The sequence below is a fragment of the Cnephaeus nilssonii genome, assembly GCF_951640355.1.
Source record: "Cnephaeus nilssonii genome assembly, chromosome: 7".
NCBI classification, from domain to species: Eukaryota; Metazoa; Chordata; class Mammalia; order Chiroptera; family Vespertilionidae; genus Cnephaeus; species Cnephaeus nilssonii.
Genome location: NC_137078.1, coordinates 86025642 through 86032058, shown reverse-complemented (window position 1 = coordinate 86032058; position 6417 = coordinate 86025642).

Below are 6417 nucleotides of genomic sequence, written 5' to 3'. Positions count from 1 at the left end.
CTGAAAGGTATTCTTTAAGAATCTAAAAATCAAGTGAATAAAAAATCTGATGAACAGAATAAACTGGTGAATATAATAGAATCAGGGGCATAGAAAGGGAGTGGACTGACAATTCTCGGGGGGAAAGGGGTGTGGAGGGTGCAGGAAGAGACTGGACAAAAATTGTACACCTATGGATGAAGACAGTGGGGGGGTAAGGGCAGAGGGTGGGGTGGGAACCTGGTGGAGGGGAGCTATGGGGGAAAAAGGATGAACAATTGTAATAATCTGCCGAAACCGGTTTGGCTCAGTGGATAGAGCGTCGGCCTGCGGACTCAAGGGTCCCGGGTTCGATTCCGGTCAAGGGCATGTGCCTTGGTTGCGGGCACATCCCCAGTGGGGGGTGTGCAGGAGGCAGCTGATCAATGTTTCTAGCTCTCTATCCCCCTCTCTTCCTCTCTGTAAAAAATCAATAAAATATATTTTAAAAAAAACAATTGTAATAATCTGAACAATAAAGATTTATTGAAAAGATAGGTTAGATTTGGGGAAAATAAAGCTCAGAGACAAAGTAAAAAAACAACCAAGGCAGGAGTCTCCATTGCCCATGGACAGACAATAGTGCGGGAAAGGCCTGGGGGTGGGACAGAAGCTGGGTGGAGGGAGTTGGTGGGGGCGGGGGGAAGCCGGGGGGCAGGAAAAGGGAACATCTGTAATACTTTCAACAAAAATGATAAATTTAAAAAATACAAATAGGCAGAAATAAGAAAACAAAAATGCCCTACCTGGCTTGGCTCAGTGAATAGAGTGTCAGCCTGTGGACTGAAGGGTCCCAGGTTCGATTCCGGTCAAGGACACATGCTTGGACTTCAGGCTTGATCCTCAATAAGAGGTGTGCAGGAGGCAGCCGACCAATTATTCTCTCTCATCATTGATGTTTCTATCTCTCCCTCTCCCTTCCTCTCTGAAATCAATAAAAAAATATATTTTTAAAAAAAGAAAACAAAAATTACTAATAATCCACCCCTACGGAGTACTACTGTTATTTTTTGTAGAATTTATCTTTTAGATCTTCCTGCTATGCTTAAATATGCTAACAAAGTGGCAACATATTAAACAGTCTGTTTTACAATCTGTTTTCCCCAACCACAGTATATTGTGGAGTATATTCAGTTAAATGAGTGGTTCTCATCATACGACGATTTTGCCCCACGCATTTGGCAAAGTGTGGAGACATTTTTTTGGTCTGTATAATTGGGAGGGTGCTACTAATATCTAGTGGGTAGAATGTGGCTAAACACCCTACAGTGCACAGGACAGTCCCTTACAACAAAGAATTATCCACTCCAAAGAGCCAATAGTCTCAAGGTTGAGGATCCTGAATTAAATAAAGTACATACCATGTTCAATACAACACTTGGCACATATCAACTGCTTGGTAAAAGGAAAAATAGTAACTTTGGGGGGCGGGGGGATGTTTCCAGAGGAGGAATATGAGTTTGGTGGATCTAGATCCTCAGGGGGCTTTCCCCAAATATCTAGCCATGTGGCTGTTATGCAGTGAGGAGGCTCACAATGAAGTGGTTTTATCACCACAAACACCTGGGAAAGCAAAGGGTGAGCAATACCTTCACGAAGGAGACCTACAGCCTTGGACTTTGGACTCTTCTGTGTGGGGGAGGATGGGAAGGCTCACACATCCCCCTCCCCACCCAGGCAGCATCTGCCTTGGCCAGAGTTCCAGCTGTTGTCTGGGTTAGTGCAAACAAAGACCTTTGGGCTGTCCCAGATTCAGAACTTATCGCCCATGAGTCCCTCCCAGTTTACAGGAGTGCTTGGAAGACATATTCTAGGTCAGCAGGAATTAAGTGGGGCCCCCAGGGTGTGTGTGTGTCCCGTGGCTGATGACACAGGCAGGATGAATTGGAGAGGGACAAACCACAGTCCAGGGGAAAGTGCAGCCAAAGCGGAATTTGATTGAATTCAACAATTCAATGGAGTTAAGTATTTAGCAACATTCATTCATTCCCATTGTGTGCCAGGCACTGTCCCTCTCCCCTGAGGGAGGCCCTTTGGAATAGTGGTTAGGAGCAGAGTCTATTGAGAAAGGGACATTTGAGACCCAGGTTTGCCAGCATGAGGTATTTGACCTTTATAAGGCATGTCACATCTCTGACACACATTAGTACATATGTGCTCAATAAATCATGTATGTGTGTTTCAGTCCTCACACAAAAATCTGAGATAAGGGATATTATCACCCCTATTTTACAAAAGAATAAACCAGCCCTGTCACGTGTGGCTCTGTGGTTAAAGCGTCAGCCCATGCACCAAAGGGTTGCAAGTTTGATTCCTTATCAATGGCGTGTTCTCTCCCTGCCCCGTCTGGGTGCGTGCAGGAGGCAAGCAATGGATGTGTCTTTCTCACGTCAATGTTTCTCTCTTTGTGTCTCCCCCATCTCTCCCTTCCTCTCTCCTCCCTCCTCCCCTTTCTCTGAAAAAGCAATGGGAAAAATATCCTCAGATGAGGATTAACAAAAATAAAAATACACAAACAAAACAAAAAAGAATAAACCCAGGGTCAAACAGGTGAAGGGGCTTGCCCAGTGTCACAGGACTAATTAAGTGGAGAGGAGCACTGTGACAGATTTTTGGAAAACAGAAAGATGAATAAGATGCAGTCCTTGTCTTCAACCAACTTAGAGTCTCATAGGGGAGGTAAAGACAGTTTCTTGCTAATTCCAAGCAAAGAAACAATGAGAGAGGTGCTATCAAAGAGCATGCAGGTGGGGTAGGGCAGGCTGGAGGTCAGTTCCAGGTGGGGGCGATCAGGAAGGCTCCATGGAGGAAATGGCAGTTCAACTGGTGGTCTTTGAAGATGGGCAGGCTTGAAAGTAGGTAGCCAGCTTCTTCCTTTGGAGTGCTGTCCCAAGAAGTATGACCAGTGGGTTGGGCCTTAGGATGTGTGTCTATAGGGGCAGGATAAATTGGAGCAAAACTATTTGTTTGGCGGAAATGGAAAAGGGGTCATGTTCAAAATAGTTAAAAACCATAAGGGCATAGGCACCAATTGATCAGAATGGATACTGAGTTGTACACAACCCATGACCAAGCTGGTGGGGACGAACTGAATACCATGTTAATATCCTTGACAGGATGTCAGCATCTACCCACCCAGACGACTTTACAGCGTTTGGGAACAGCCCAATCCTAGTTTGCTTTAGAGACCACGTACCCTGCTCTCATTCTATATTGTTCTGGTGGGTCTGACCCCACCTAGATGTCTCCAGATGCGGGGGCACAATCGAGTCTGGTCTGCCCACTTGGAGCACAACAGCGACTGACACAAAGATGTACACATAACCCAGGCGAGGCCAGTGAGAATCCTCCTAGGCATGTTTATTGGAACTTTGGTAAAAAAGAAGCTCTGTTTCACCAGGAGAGCTAAGAGAAAGGAAAGTCAAGTTTAGAGATTAAAGAGAGAGCAGAGACAAAGACAGCGACAGAGAAAGAGACAAAAAGACAGAGAGTTAGAATTTTTAAATTGATTTCAGAGAGAGGAAGGGAGAGAGAGAGAGATTTAGAAACATCAATGATGAGAGAGAATCATGGATTGGTTGTCTCCTGCACGCCCCCCACTGGGAATCAAACCATAACTTCCTGGTTCATGAGTCTACACTCAACCACTGAGCCAAACCGCTGGGCAAGAGAGAGATTTTTTTTAAAAATATCTTTTTATTGATTTCAGAGAGGAAAGGAGAGGGAGAGAGAGATAGAAACATCAATGATGAAGGAGAATCATTGACCGGCTGCCTCCTGCACGCCCCCACTGGGGATTAAACCCACAACCCAGGCATGTGCCCTTGACCGGAATCGAACCCAGGACCCTTCAGTCCGCAGGCCGGCGCTCTTTCCACTGAGCTAAGCCAGATAAGTCTAGAAAGATTCTTTATGATTGTTTTTGAGTCTCTGGATCCAGACAGGCCTGTAACTGTGCTCCTTAGTTATATGAGGTTGGCTTTTTGTTACTTGCAACTAGAAGACTTCCGGCTAATATGATTATGGGGGGGTCTCAAATGTCATTCTAAGGTGTTTTACATAGGCTCTAGAGCAGGGGTCCTCAAACTTTTTAAACAGGGGGCCAGTTCACTGTCCCTCAGACCGTTGGAGGGCCGGACTATAGTTTAAAAAAAACTAGGAACAAATTCCTATGCACACTGCACATATCTTATTTTGAAATAAAAAAACAAAACGGCAAAAACACCCGCATGTGGCCCGTGGGCCGTAGTTTGAGGACGCCTGCTGTAGAGTCTAGATAGACATGAAAGGGAGGGAAAATAGCCGGCAAGAAGGAAAAGGATGTGATAATTACTGACGCAAGCTCTCTCCTGGGTAAGAGAATTGAAGTGAAAGTATAGGAAAGTAGAGGGAGCACCTATGGACCCCTCTTGTCAGGGAAAGAGGCACCTGACTTTTTGCCATGATTTAAAGAGACAGAGAATCCAATAAATTAGTCTCTGCATCATCCAGTTCTTTCTCTCTGAGCCAGCACTTAAATGTTTTTATGAATCTGATGTTAAGTGTACCAAGACAAACTTAGAGATACTTCTCTATGCTACAGAACTCAAAACACTCACAAATGTCATTTAGCCATTAAAACCATGTTATAAATGAATATGTATGTTCATGGAAGATATAGCCAGTATATCCTTACATGATAAATCAAGTTACAAAACTGTATGGAAATGTTCTAAAATTGATCGTGGTGATGGTTGCACAAATATCTGAATATAGTAAAAATCATTTAATTGTATTGTTAGATGAGTGAATTGTATGGTATGTGAATTATATCTCAACAATGCTGCTATTTTAAAAATAGATACTTACAAGAATAGGTATCCTTTTTTTGTTCCACTATAATCTATTGGAGCTAGATGTTATATCTGCAAACAGTGCTTGACAACCATCTTTCAATCACAAAAAAGAGGAGAATGCCAATATGCTGAGAAAGGAAAAACAGAGAAAGAAAGAACTTGGGTCCTTGACAAAATCTTTAAGCTATTGAAATAATTCTAGAGCTTCTCTAACTCAGAACTTCATAATATAAAAGACAATAAAATTTTCTTAAACAATTCTGAGAGCAGTTTTTAAAATATTGATTGATTGATTGAGTTCAGGGAGAGAAAGAGGAAGGGGTGTGGAGATAGAGGTGCATGCATTGGTTGGTTCTTGCATGTGCCCTGACCGGGGATCGAACCCTCAACCTTGGGGTATCAAGATGGCGCTCTAACCAACTGAGCTACCTGGCAAGAGCTCAGAGAGTAGTTTTAAAAAATAATTTATTGAGATGAAATTCACATAATATAAAATTAACCACTTTAAATGTCATAGTTTAGTGACATTTAGTATATTCACAATGTTGTACAACTACCACCTCCAATTTCTAAATATTTCCATCTCTCCAGAGTAAAACCCCATAACCCATTAAGCAGTTTCTCCCACCCCTCCTCCTCGAGCCCTTGGGAACCACCAATCTGTGTTCTGTCTCTGTGGATTTATCTATTCTGAGTGTTTTAAGTGAATAGAATCATAAAATATATGGCCATTTGTGTCTGGCTTCTTTCACGTAGCATAATGTTTTTTTGAGGCTTATCTATGTTGTAGCATACGTCAATACTTCATTCCTTCCCATAGCTGAGTAATATTCTATTGGATGTGTATGTACACAATGTTTATCCAGTCACCCACTGATGGACATTTGGGTTGTTTCCACCTTTGGCTATTGTGAATAATGCTGCTATGAACATATGTGTATATGTACTTGCTTGAGCGCCCGTTTTTAGTTATTTTGGGTACATAGGAGTGAAATTTCAGGGTCATATGGTAATTCTATGTTTTACTTTTAGAGGAACTGCTAAATTGTTTTCCACAGAGGCTGAACCACAGTGCGATCCCACCATCAATGGATGAGGGTTTCAAATTTCTCCACATCCTCGCCAACACTTGTTATTTCTCATTTTTCATTTTTCAAATTAAAGTCAATTTGAAGTGGTATCTCATTGTGGTTGATTTTTTTACTTCACTTGCAGCTAAAAACACAGAAATTGATATGCGTGTCAAGAGTAGTAGAATTATAATTGTTTAAAGTGTTTTCTTCATTTTGATTATGTATATTGTCTAATTTTTTATGACTGCAAGCCAAGGAGTCTGAGCAGCCACCAGAAGCAGGAAGGGGCAAGAAATGAATTCTCCCCTGAAGTCTCCATAAGGAACCAGTTCTGCCACCTTGATTTTAGCCCCATAAAACTCATTTATGACCGCTAGCCTCCAGAACTGTACATTTCTGTTGTTTTAAGCTACTAAATTTGTGGTAGTTACAACAGCAATAGGAAACTAATCAAGGCTGTAGTTGTTTCATTAATTATAAAATTAATACTT